The sequence below is a fragment of the Arvicanthis niloticus genome, chromosome 2 (genome assembly GCF_011762505.2).
Source record: "Arvicanthis niloticus isolate mArvNil1 chromosome 2, mArvNil1.pat.X, whole genome shotgun sequence".
In the NCBI taxonomy this organism is placed as follows: Eukaryota; Metazoa; Chordata; class Mammalia; order Rodentia; family Muridae; genus Arvicanthis; species Arvicanthis niloticus.
Window position 1 is genome coordinate 137,914,788 of NC_047659.1, and position 13,643 is coordinate 137,928,430.

At 49.2% G+C, this 13,643-nt stretch overlaps 1 pseudogene; it reads right to left on the minus strand.

Annotated features, from left to right (window-relative positions):
- Positions 1-6,530: 6,530 nt before the first annotated feature.
- Positions 6,531-6,655, minus strand: LOC117704791 (small nucleolar RNA SNORA17; annotated as a pseudogene).
- Between the last annotated feature and the right edge of the window lie 6,988 nt (positions 6,656-13,643).

Below are 13,643 nucleotides of genomic sequence, written 5' to 3' on the forward strand. Positions count from 1 at the left end.
TCCCATTACAGATGGTTGTGAGCCACCATGTGGTTGCTGGGAATTGAACTCAGGACCTCTGGAAGAACAGTCAGTGCTCTTAACTGCTGAGCCATCTCTCCAGCCTTGGATGCTACATTTTAAAATCAGATCACATCATATTTATTTTTTTAAATATCCAGAAGCTTCTCTGTCCCCAACTGGAATTGGGTCAGTGACCAGAATGGCAGGGTTAGTCAGAAGACTCCAGGTACATCATAGCCTTTTGGGCACCTTAGGCCTAATCAGTTTATAGAGAATAAACCTTCATAATCACAAATTTCATTTTCAAAGAAATGGGGCTTAAGTCACCCCACATGGGGATAATGTCATCAAGACAGACCTCACCAGCTGCAGTCAAAAGTTATCTGAAGCCAGTTTGGACGACTTAAAGCCACGACTCTGTCCTCTGTAACCATAGATCCTTCTGGAACTCTGCCCTGATGGGTACTGAGGGGTGAGTGTCACCTAGTATTGCAGTCTGAAATGAAGAAAAAAAGAAAGGGAGAAAAAAATCAACTGGAGGGGCTCGGAGATCGCTTAGTGGATAAAGGGCCTGCCACCCAGGTGTGAGGGCATGAGTTCAGATTCCTGACACTCATAAAAAGCCTGCACAGTGGCCTGTGACCCTGGTGTCAGGAGGGAGGACGGATGGACCCATAGGGATGGATCCATGGGAGTGCTTGGCCAGTCAGCTGGGCAGATTCTGTGAGAGAGCAAAGGTGGCGGGGGCTGGAGAGATGGCTCAGTGGTTAGGAACACAGACTCCTCTTCCAGAAGACCTGAGTTTAGCTCCCAGCAACCACGCTGAGTTCAGCTCACAGCTGCCAGAACTCTTGCTCTAGAGAATCCAATGCCTCTGGACGCCTCTGGCGCCTCCACTGACCAGCACATAGCGTTGGCCAAGCTACTGCTGCTGCTGCTGCTGCTATTACTACTGCTGCTGTCACTACTCCTACCCTTACTCTAAGGTGGAGACCGATTGAGGAAGACACTGATGCCAATCTCTGGCCTCCACACATGCACGCGCACACAGGCGCGTTCCCACACTGCCAAGCCTCAGAGCAACAGTAAAGGCACACTAAGAGAAAACTCCTTCTGCTCAGGAGAACGGACTCTTTGGCTTAGGTGACACCTTCCACTCCAGTTGAGCTAGATCAGACCGGCGGGGGTGGGGGGCTTCTTCACTTCAAGACTCTCTGAAAAGCTGGGCAGAACAAATGAAATAGCCCCTCGGGAAGATACTGAACTCTCCGTGGAATTTTTGGGTTATCAGTGAGACTAAGAAGCCCAGGAGGGGACTCCAGGAGGGGACCCCGTATGTGTATGAGTGTGGGTGCACACGCCAGGTGCATGTGGTTGTCCAATGAGAACTTGAAGGAGTTGGTTCTCTTCTCTTATATGGGTCCTGGGGATTGAGTTCTCAGGTATTACAGTTTCCTGGTAACACACACACACTCACACACACACACACACACACACACACACACACACACACACACACAGTTGGGAGTATGTCATTTGTTGGACCGGGAAGTGTCAGGAAGGGAGTCTTTACATGCCATCTAGTCTCACAGAAAGCAATTGATCAGAGCAACAATTGAAGAGACTGGGACAGTGGGCCGGTAAGATGGCTCAGTGGTAACGGCGTTTGCCATCAAGGCCTCTGGTGATCTAAGTGCTAGGTTTCAGGCATGGACCACCATGACCAGCTTCGTTTCTTTTATTGTTTTGACTGTTTATTGATTTGAGTGCAGGTCTGATGTAGCAGGAGCCACCTCTGTGTAAACGCCGGGGCTGCGCAGGCGCAAAAGCAGGAGGACCTGACTGAGACCAAGGATTGCTGCCGCAGACAATGCCAGCCAATCAGGAACTGCTGTTTAGAAGAGATGCTTTCTTGGGACCAGCGGTGGTGGTAGGGGCGTGGGTGGAGGGTACTAAAGGAGCTTGCTGCAGTGCTCAGAAGAGCTTGCTCGCCTGCTCCCAGAGTCTGTGTCGCTGACTCTGTGCCACCTCACCTTCAACCATGAGGAGCAGGGCAGCAAGTAGTCCAGGGCACAGGCAGAATCTGGCACCCAGTGTGGTTGATGGACAACTTCATTGCCCTCGTTTGGTGGCTGCTTGTGAGCCTCCTTTTCTGGGGGCAGGTGGTTTTTTTGTTTTTTGCCTGTTGCTTCCAGGACTGAGCTCACCGGTGGTTCGGCCTGATCGGCTCTTCTCCTCAAGGAACTGCTGTTGTGCCCCCTTCAGTCACTTTTTCCATGAGTTGGCCCCTTAGTGTTTCATTTTGTGGGTCCTGTGAAGGTGGTTGTGCGGACCTCATTTCTGTCTTCTTTGTCTTTTCTGTCTGTCCGTCCCAGCGACCTTGCTTTCGGTCTCGGTTCCGTTTGAGGGTGAGCGTGCCATCTTTTTGTTTGTCTTTGGGTGCGTGTGTGGCAGCCATTTTTTCTTCTTTGTCTTTGTCTAGGTGATCGTGCTGAGGTGAGCATGCTATGGTGAGTGGTGAGAGGTTAACTGAGCGGTTAGCGTGCTGAGGTGATCTTTGCCTAGGTGAGCTTTTCTTGATCTTTGCCTAGGTGAGCTTGCTGTAGCCATCTTTTCTGTTTTCTTTGTCTTTGTCCTTTCATTTTCACTTTTGGTCTGGATTCATCCTGGTACCTGACATAGGGGCTGGTTTCCCAGGGATGGGCTCCGGAACACCTTTTCCTTCCTGGGTACACCATGCAGGCATAAGGCCTTTGAGTTACACCTGAGGGAGTACCCTGCTTAGTACACTGTGACTTTCATCACCTTTTTCTGTCATATTTGTCATATCTGTTCATCGTTTGTTTCCTTTGTGCTTGTTGTCATCATGGGTTCCCTCCCCTCCACCATCAAGGAACCCCCAGAGTAGGGAGGGCTCTGAAAGCCCTTCCGGTTTCTCATGGTCTCAAGGTTAAGACTCACGACCTGGACCAATTTTGAGAGGAGGCTCTATATTGGTCCCCTGGATATCCCCAGAGAGCATGTGGGACCCTGACCTCTGGATGCATGTTCTCTTCCTTGCCCAGAATCATGAGGTACAGCCTGTGATTGTCCCTCCCTTGTTCTTTGTCCCCATCCTCCTTGCAGTCATTGCCAGTCTTAAGGCTTCTTCCCTGGAGGAAGTGGTGGTGCCCATAGCAAACGCTGCCAGACGAGGATAATATTCAGCTTTCCATACTGACCAGGTCCCACTTTCTCCGGGCAAACAGGTTGCTTTGAGCAATGAGGGTGAGGGCGCGTCTACTCCAGCCCTGTGGCTGTCAGCCAAGCTGCCTCTAGCCCTGCTGTCCCAGGTCTGTCACTCACTATCCCTTCTGCTCCTGCCCCTTTGGAGGTACCCAGCTTAACCCCCCGGCATGATAAATTTAGGGGGACTTTGACTTCCAGCGGTCACTCCTGTGGTGGTGGCTCCAGCGATGCCTGTCCCTCGTCCCTTGTGCTGGACTTCCTCTTGGGGGGGAGGGAGGGGGACTCATTTTCCTCAGGTATATTGTGAGGCTTTCCCTGTCAGTCTTGGCTCTGATGCGGCGACTAGGCCCTGGAATCCCACTCCTCTGGCAGACTTGGCACTAATCAGAAAAGCTGCCAACTATTCTGGCCTAGATTCCCCTTTTGGACAAGCATTGAAGCAATGGGCCGTGCACCTCCAGCCCTACCACGATTGGTATAATCTCCTTAAGGTGGTGCTTGACCCCACCGTGCTCTTAACTGAAGGTCTGCATATCATGACTTGCCTGAGAATCAGGTTAGAATTAATTTGGAATATGCTTACTGGCCTTGGACCAGGGGAGGGGGAATGTAGGAGCCAGAAGATCAGGACCAAGAGATGTAATGTGCATACTGTGTTTATTAATTTTTCTCCAGCCTGGGAGGGCTGCTGAGTCTGGGCTTTCTGTCCCTGCCCCCATCCTTTTGCCTGTGGCAGTTAACTCCGGGCCTACCTCATTCTTTTTTTTTTTTCTTTTTTTCCCCCTCTTCCAATGTGAGTTTGCGTTTGCCCTTCATGGACTTAGTCACTACTACACAATGATTGGAAGGCACCTGGCCCACGGAGGAAATTCTCTGCTTTACCACCAGTGTCTCTTCCGATGGTCCTTGTATCTGCCTACAGTGTGACCACAGGTAATCTAACCTATGGCACCGAGTCAGGTATGGAGCTTCATGTTCCCCTTACTGCTTACAGATTCCCAAGGGATCCACCCCTGCCTCACTGTCCAAGGGTCCCTCAAATGCCCACTTTCGTGGGACTTCCTCCCCCCTGGGAGCAGTGCCAGCCTGCACTAGGTGTAAGATTCGCCGGGGACTACCCGATACTGTCATCTAACCCCACAGTTGGCCTGTGGAGGTTCACCTCACATGATGCTTCCAATATCACTCCCTATGTTAACAGGGATCCCATTAGATTCCGATATGACCCCATTATGAGCAGTTGGGATTTATGTGGCCCCTCTAATTGTCTTGATTTACACCCCCTTACTCTCCTAAAGGGTGGCCGACTCTTTAATGGGACATCTCTCCACATAAACTGGTCTGCAAAAATGTGGACTGGGCTATCCCCACGAATGTGACCATTGGCAGCCAGGTTGGCTTGAAAGCCACCCCAGTCTGTGTCCAACCTCCCTTTTTCTTTCTGGTCACTAATATCTCCATTGTCAGAGACAGCCTTGACTGCTTTAATGAGAAATGTCTTCTGACCACCTGCTGGATGGGTTATTCAACACCAGCTATCCTGATGAGGGAGGCAGCCGCCATTTGGATGCCTGTGGTAAACACCACTCCCCTGCCGTCACTCTGGCCCAGACTCACAACCCCTATGGGGGGGGGTTTAGGGGGGAGGAGAGGGAATTTGGTATGACAGCTGCCATCATTGCAGCCATCATTGTAGGTGTTGCCGGGGCAACAACAGCTGCTGACGCCTTGACTCAGACAGCCGCTATGATGGAGACTCAATGACGTAGTCTGTAAGTCAGCTGAGGTGCCACAGGCACAGGAGGCACTAAATCAACGTCTTTATCAAGCCATCCACATTTTACAACAACAGATTGATTTACTGGCAGAAGAGTTGGCCCTTGTTAGGGACATGTCTCTATTGGCATGCGACCCAGGTTTCACTCAATCTACCTAACCCCTTACATAATGTCACTGAAGCCCGAAAACAGATGGCTCAATATCTTAAAGGCACCTGATCAGACAAATTCCTTAACTATTCTGTGCTGTTATGGGAGAGCATAGCCAGCCTCAGTAAGACAAGGATATATGTGCTCTCCCTAGATGTCAGATTCTTGGGAAAAGTGTAGGACAATATTAAGAGGCTCGTGGCTTGACCCCTCGTGGATAGCCATGTATGCTATGATGAGAAGAACTGTCATACTAATAATTATTTTAAGTGTCTCACACAGCATATCTGCAGGCATCGCTCCATAAGTAAGGCGACCCTCCCGGAGCTGATGGCTCTCGAAAATCTCGACTGTGCCCCACCTCCCCCAAGGAAGTGATCAAAGCACGGATGGCAGAGATCCGTGAGACCACTATGTAGGCTGTTCCGCGTCCCCCCTTGTGTGACATGACTCCGGAGTGATATCTCTTTCAGGGCTGGTAGTCAATTTTGGGTAAGATCTTAGAAGACAGGCACAGTACACTGGGAGTCCTCCAAGGTGGGGTCAATAATGTCAATGGCACCCAGGCTCCCACTTGGCTGTCAAAATCTACAAACAAAAAGGTGGAAATGTAGCAGGAACAGAGTGGCCACCTCTGTGTAAACGCTGGGGCCCCAAAGCTTCAAAAGTGTCTCCTGCAGGAAGACCTGATTAAGGACTGCCTGAGAGACCAAGGATTGCAGACAATGCCAGCCAATCGGAAACTGCTGTTTAGAAGGGATGCTTTCTTGGGACCAATGGGGCACGGGTGGAGGGTATTAAAGGAGCCTGCAGCAGTGCTCAGATGAGCTCGCTGCAGTGTTTCTCACCTGCTCTTGGAGTTTGTGTGTTGACATTGTGCCACCTCACCTCCAACCCACAAGGACAGACAGGTCAGGCGGTGAGTAGTCCAGGGCACAGGCAACAGTCTGTCTCTGATCTGAGTGTACCTCTGTTTGGTAGGAAGCTTCTGGCTTCTGCTACCCTATCAATACTGGATCCTTACTGGGACTCCTCTTGAATATCTTGCTATTGTCCCGTGTCATGGAGATCCTGTAATTTGGATCTGTCAGGCCCCTACATGAACTCCAGCAGTGTATCCATGGGGTAGATGTTGGGGTGGACTGGTTCAAAGCACTGGATCTGGTCTGCTGGTCACATTAGGCTTCTTCCCACCCAGCTCGGCCAAGTGGCCCCTTGTGAGGGTCATTTGTCTTGGGCTCAGTTATTGCCCAGGCCTGAGGTCCCAGGTGGGGTTGTTCTAGTGTCTCCAGCTTGTTCCTCATCTTGGGATCCTGTCTGGGCTTGCCTGGAGCTGGACAAGTGGTCATTTCAGGCTCACTTTTTTCAGAGTACGTTAGGCTACTGATCAATCAGATAGATGTTCATCACTGAGCATAGACATAGCCTCTCTCCTCTCTGCCTCCTGCTGACTGACATGTCACATAGCAGCAACACCTGCAGCCTTTAGGGGCAGGTAATTTTATTTCTTTTAAGTTGAGCTTGGTGGGGTATGGTAGCCCATGTTTGAAACCACCAAATTTAGGAGGCTGAGGCAAGAGAATTGCTAAAAATTTTAGGCTAGCCTGGTCTACATAGCAAGACCCTGTCTCAAAAAAAGACAAAAATGGGAAACAATAAATGAAAACAGGGCTGACAACAGTTAAGGAAGCTTAGCAGCCAGCCTGAAGACCCAGGAGCTCCATCCCCAAGACACATAAGGGAAGGAGAGAGCCAGCTCCTGTAAGTTCTCATCTGAAAGCCACACACACCTGGCGTGTGCACCACACTCAAACACATACAAAAATTAGTAAGATAAATGTAAAATGTAAAAAACAAAGACCTTTGCACCCAACGCCATTTAATAATGCTTCGGTACTGATTGGAGAAGGCTAGTCAAGGTGTTTTCTATTTCTGACAGCTTGCTCGGGCATTCCTTTTAAAACACAAACAAGCTATTTTTTGTGGGGGTGGGGTGGGATTCCTATAAAATTATTACAATGGGTGATTCACATTACAGATCCGGGGAATTTACTTTCTCACCCGGCTCAGCTGTGTTCCAGCTCCAGACAGGGAGTTTTACAGATTCAAAAGTAAGAACCCTGGCTACCTCTCCTAGAGAAGCCCCACGTTTACGCGTCTTTATGTATCACGCTGGGCTAGCCAGTTTCTTTGGGGGAAATCCTACCAATCATGACGTGGAGTTCAAAGTGGGGAGGGGGGCAATTTTAACAATGTAAGAATTTCTGAAAAGTCCAAACCTTGGGTGGGGATGAGGGTGGGGTCATTGCCAATCCTACAAATGGAAATGCTGTTGGAGGCGGGTTACCTCAGAAGCCATCCTCCAGGTCTGGCTCCACAAGGGAAGGACAGGTCACACAGGGAGCCACAGAGCAGCCTTTCCCTGCAGACACCCACCAAAGAGAAGCAGTCAGGATGTCCAGTATCACCACCATTCCTCTGCTAGCATCCTGGCGGAGCCGAAGGACAGCTGAGGGACAGTTACAGGGTGTGAGTGCAGACGCTCCCCACTTCCTGTTCTTTCTCCCTGAGGTGAACTGTGAAACACCCACGAGCAGCCATAGTTTAAGTGTTTCCAAGCAAACCCACCTCAGGCAGCCAGACTTTTACTTCTGCCCTCCACAAAAATAAAATAAGACAGAGGAGGATAAAATGAGGGAAAAATCAGTTGACACAATTAACAGAAATGAAAGACCTTTGAGGCCTTTGCTTCAGAGGGGTGACCCTCTAAGTTGGGTATACCCGAAACTGGAAGAGGGGCCCCCACTGGGTGCCTAATTAAAACAATTTTAGATCCTAAGACACAGAGTAAAGCACAGAAGACTGGAATTGTCTAGGGTTACTCTCTCTTTTAAAACAATTTTGTTGCCCGTGCCCTTTGCTCTCTCTCTCTCCCCCGGTTCGAATCCCGCTTTCCCCATGTGACTCTGCCCGAGTTTGATGGAAAAAACTTTGTGTGTGGCGTTTTTTTGCCTGCATGTATGTCTGCACTGTGTGCGTTCCTGGTGCCTCAGAGGCCAGCAGATGGTGTCAGGCCAAGTGGGTTGAAGGCCAGGTAGGCAGTTCAAGGAAATTCTATTTACAAATTAAAGAAAAAGGAGACTGGGATGTAGCTTAGTGTTAGTGGCTTGTGTGTGGGGAGACCTGAGGTCAGAGTCTAGGAAAATAAAGCCTGGGTCACTAAGAAAACCAAACCACAGAAGCCCAAACAAAACTATTCGGACCCTACTATTAGAGGTTGGGCATTACTGTAGATGGTAAGGTGTCCTGGCATGCTACTCCCAGCTGCCCCTCACACCAACATCTTGTATAACATAGTATATTTATTAAAATGAAATCAACAATATAACAATAAAACCTGGGACCAGAGAGATGCTCGGTGGTTAAGAGCACTGGCTGCTCTGCAGAGGACCTGGGCTTGTATCCCAGCAGCCACATGGAGGTTCACAACTGTCATGTCTCCAGTTCCAGGGGATCTGATGCTCTCAACTGGCCTCCTTGGGCACAGGCATACAAGTGGCACACACACACACACACACACACACACACACACACACACGTATGCCTGCCTGTGGAGGACACTATCAATCTCTGATTCCCTGGAGCTGGAGTCATAGGTGGTTAGGAGCCACTGTGTGGGTGCAGTGGACTGAACCCAGATCCTCCGGAAGAGCAGCCAGCATATTTTATTTATTTATTTATAATTGAATAATTTTCCATAGCACAGTCCTAATAGCCTTTGGGCAGAACTTCTTTGGGACATTTCTCTGGAGTCCACCTAGAGCCCAAGTGACAGCAGGAGGGGGGTGGGGGTGTGAGAATCAGTACCAACAGGAAGAGGTTGTCTGTGTGGCCCGACTTCTGAGAGTTCAAACAGAAAGTTCCAGGGCTTCCGAGGATCAGGTGTGCCAGCCCAGCTGGCAGAGCAGGCGGGGCACATCAGCAAGCTTGTCCCTTTGTCTACCAGGCAATAGGGGATGTGGGAGGTTTGTCATAACCCTGGGTCATTTCCTCCTGACCACCCAGCTTGGGGAGCATGGCCTAGGTCACTCAGTGACACCTTCAGGCGAGGTGGAGAACTGGCTGCTAACCTCACAAGAATCCTTCCCCCGTTCAGAGTCTCCTCCTTGGGACGTGGCCACAGGGAAATAAGAGGCTAGATTCTGAGTGAGCATCGCATGTGCTGTAGGATGCATGGCTGTGGCCAGCAGGCAGACTGTTTGCCTGGCATGTGTGACCCTGTAATATCTTTGATCCCAGCACTCAGGACGCAGAGGATAGTCAGATCTACATAGGGAGTTCCAGGCCAATGGATGCTACATAGTGAAAATATCTCAAAATAATTAGTAAGATGCAACAATAATTATAATTATAAAAATTATTTAAAATATTAAAAATTCAATACTCTCTCTCTCTCTCTCTCTCTCTCTCTCTCTCTCTCTCTCTCTGTCTGTCTTTCTCTGTCTCTCTCTCTCTCTCTTTCTTCCTGACACAATGAGCTTGCTCTGCACATCTGTCTACTTTTAGTTGACCGTGGTCCCCAGCTCTTGCAGACCTTCCGGATCTCTGGCTCGTCCCACTATCAAGATTGCATTGAAACATGGGAGTCTGAGCAGCCATGAGAGGTAATCAATGGGAAATAGTTCCTTCCTGGCCAACTGCAAGTAGGGACATCACCAAAATCCAATTGTGCTGGCAGCCTCGGGTCACAGGGAGCATCCTGTCCCATTAGCAGGTCCCATTAGCATTTGCTGAGTCCTGGGATCTGTGTACAAGTGGTACTTTATGTGGGCTGAGCAAGTCAGGAGATGGAGGACAGATTCCCAACAGCGTTCTTGGTGTGAGAAGCCCAACATTTTAACAGCCTGCCCTTTGGGCAGTTAATATAACGGTTTTGCATTAAAGTGACAAAGTTCCAAGTGAGTTGATGTTTAGAACGCTTACTGTATTTTTAGACTGGGGGTTGGTGGCTTTGACAGGTGTCTGTTGACACCTCATTGGAACCTTCCTAGGCATGTACCTACTGGGCACGGTGGCACACACCTGTAGATCCAGGGGTTCGCAGGCAGGGACAGGAAGCTCACAAGTCAAGGGCTAGCTTCATCTATATAGTGAATTCCAGGACAACCTAGCCTATGTGAGACACTCCCACCCCCAAAGTCATCTCACATAAAAGAGTACTCTGTGCCTTGCTAATGCTATGGTGATCAGCTTTGTCGAAACTAGCAAAGAGGTTAACCAAATGGTACCCACAGGGAGAACGCAGTAGACAGGGAGTCCTCAAGCTCTGTGGGGAGGAGCCACGAGCAAGTGTAGAACCTTTGGCCTAGTAATTTAATTTTGGGGAATCCAGCTGAAGAAATAACCGTATCTACAGAAAGAGCTTTATGCATTCAGATGAAAATTGCAGAACAAATGGAAATGACAAACTGTGAGAGAATATCCTCTCGGGAGTTCAGGGCCACTGCATTGGTTTTTGTTTATTATGTTTCTTTTCTGTTCAACAGTTGCCTTTTAGCCACTCAGTGTTAATACAAATGGGCCAACTGTCCCTGCCTTAAGGCTTGTGTGGTCACCACCCACAGTGTGACATCACGACAGCACAATGCTGGGTGGCCTTGTGCACACCCATTTCCACAGCCTTTACTTTACCTTTTGTGGTTTTTGTTTTGTCATTTTTTTGAGACAGGGTCTCCGCTATATAGCCCTGCCTAGCCTAGGATTCAATATGTCTAGCAGGCTGGTCTTGAACTCACCGAGATCTTTTACCTTCAGAGTGCTGGGATTAAAGGTGTGTGTCACACCTGACTAAAAAGAAACAACAATAACAACAAACTATGTATTGATTGCGTGTTTGGCGGGGTACATGTGGAGATCGGGGACAATCTGAAAGTGCTGGTTCTCTTTTTCCATGATGTGGGTCCTAAGGATTGAACTGAGTTAGGTTGTTGGTATTGGCAGCAAGCACCTCTACCCAGTGAGCCATCCTGCTAGACCAAAGTTGGAAATTTTAATAAACTCAGCACTTTGGAATTAAACCCCCTCCCCTCACACCACACCTATCTTACTTTTAGACAGGGTCTGTCCAGATAGTCTTGGCTGACCTGGAACTCACAGAAAACCTCTTGCTTCAGCTTCCCAGGTCTTGTGATTCTAGGCATCATACCTGGCTTTGGACAGCTCACTTTCTGGACTAAGAGGCAGTTCATCTTAGCTGGGCAGTGGTGGCGCACGCCTTTAATCCCAGCACTTGGGAGGCAGAGGTGTTAGGATCTGAGTTCTAGGCCAGCCTGGTCTACACAAGAAGTTCCAGAACATCCAAGGCTACACAGAGAAACCCTGTCTCTTAAAAAACAAAATACAACAACAACAACAACAACAAAAGCAGCTCATCTTCCTAATGTTGGGTCCAGCGCTGCACACTAACGGCCATTCAGCATTCCGAGAGTTTTGTTCCGTCAAACCACAGATCACGCGGACGCCAGAGGCTAAGCTACACGTTTCTCTGTTGAATCAGGTTCCTTGCCAGGTTACAGTCACATCAGGAGGTGCTGTGTGCTCACAGACATGAACATGGCAGGCTGTGCACCCCCAGAAGGTTGACACTGACGTATGAAATGCCGACGGCAACCAACCCAGAAACAGAACTGCATGACAGCTATTGTCTGCCTGGGGGAGGAGAAAGAGAAAGAAGTCCTGCTCGGGAAGCTGAGGGTATCAAGGGCCGAAGCCGACAGGAACAGAGTTCCAGGGGCTGCGGGCCCACTCCTTGCCGCACACAATTTGATTCTTATGTTTTTCTGCTGACAATCTACAAAAGTCATCAACAAAACCCAAATCATGTTTGCCTCCATGTTTGCAGGCAAAACCAAGTACAGATGGGGCTGGTGAGATGGCTCAGCTGGTAAAGGAGCTTGCAGCTAAGACCGATGGCCTGAGTTCAATGCCCAGAACCATATAGTGGGAAGAGAGAATCAACTCTTGCAAGTTGCCCTATGATCTGCACCCATGAGGTGGTATGCACTGCAGAGTGAGCAAATGAGAGAGAGACAGAGAGAGACACAGACTCAGACACTCAAAGATGCAGAGACAGACGGGAGTGGGGAGATAACAAAGACATAAAAAATAAAAAGGATGGACAATGGCTGAGGAATAAGGGTTGACCCCTGGTGTCCAGGTGCACAAGCACGCACATGTGCACACGGACTCCCAGATACACAGAGGAAAAGGCAACCTTAACAAGCCCGCATTGCCCTCAGAGTGTAGCAGACACTCATCTATCCAGAATCTCTTTCCAGCTTTTAGCACATCACTGGGAGCTGCCTCCCAGGATCCTTTGCAGCACAATGGCTGTGAGATTGGATAAAGGCAAGCTAAGACTGAAGCACAACTTTCTAGCCGTGTGCAGAGGAAAGGGCACACTCTCTGTCCTTCTTAGAGTTTAGGTAGTCACCCAGGCCCTGGTGTGGAAGATGCAGAAAGGAAGAAGGCAGACAGAGAGCCCCTAACCAGAGGTGAACTCTTCAGAGGTAGGGTTTCCCCTGAACTCTCTTCAACCAGCTTATCAACAGGTGGCTTCTGGAGAGCGGAGCAGGGATTCCCAGAGCCTGAGGGAAACCAGCTGCTGGTCAGAGGGCACTGATGGTTAGCTATGAGATAAACAGGATCCAGAGTGGAAGTTGCAGCTGAGCCAGGAAGGCTGACAGCTTTTGGTCATTGGTCACACAGGTGCTCGGGTTACCAGGCTGCCACTCTGGACATGCTAAACACACACTCTCCGTTGAGTAGATATTTTTTTTTTAAAGTTTCTTTGGGATTGTTTTGTAACTGCTACCCAGATCTGTCACTCTAAGGACCTCATGGAGGCTAAAACAAATGCATCAGGGGCTGGTGAGATGGCTCAGCTATGAAGGAGCTTGCAGCTAAGTCTCATTTCAATCCCTGGAATCATGGTAGGAGGAGAGAAGCAACTCCTAAATGTTGTCCTCGGACACACAAAGACAGACGAGGCATGGGGATGTACTCCTTGTAAGTAGAGACAAACTGGGGAGCTCTGGGCAAGGACTGAAAGCAACTATATGTAGGTTCGAGCATGCCCCCTGTGAATAAGAGCAGGAACCAGCTGGAGTGTGGGTTGAGCCCTGCCTCAGGCACATGGTAAAAGTGGAGCTGAAACCCCAGTGATTAAGACAAACCTTGTAACACAAACCTGTTAAAAACCAAAATTAGGGGCTGGAAAGATAGTGTCTTACTTAGGGTTTTACTGCTGTGAACAGACACCATGACCAAAGCAAATCTTATAAAGGATAACATTTAATTGGGGCTGGCTTACAGGTACAGAGGTTCAGTCCATTATCATCAAGCGGGGAGCATGGCAGCATCCAGACAAGCTGGGTGCTGGAGAAGGAGCTCAGATTCCACAGGCCAGACTTGAGCATATATATG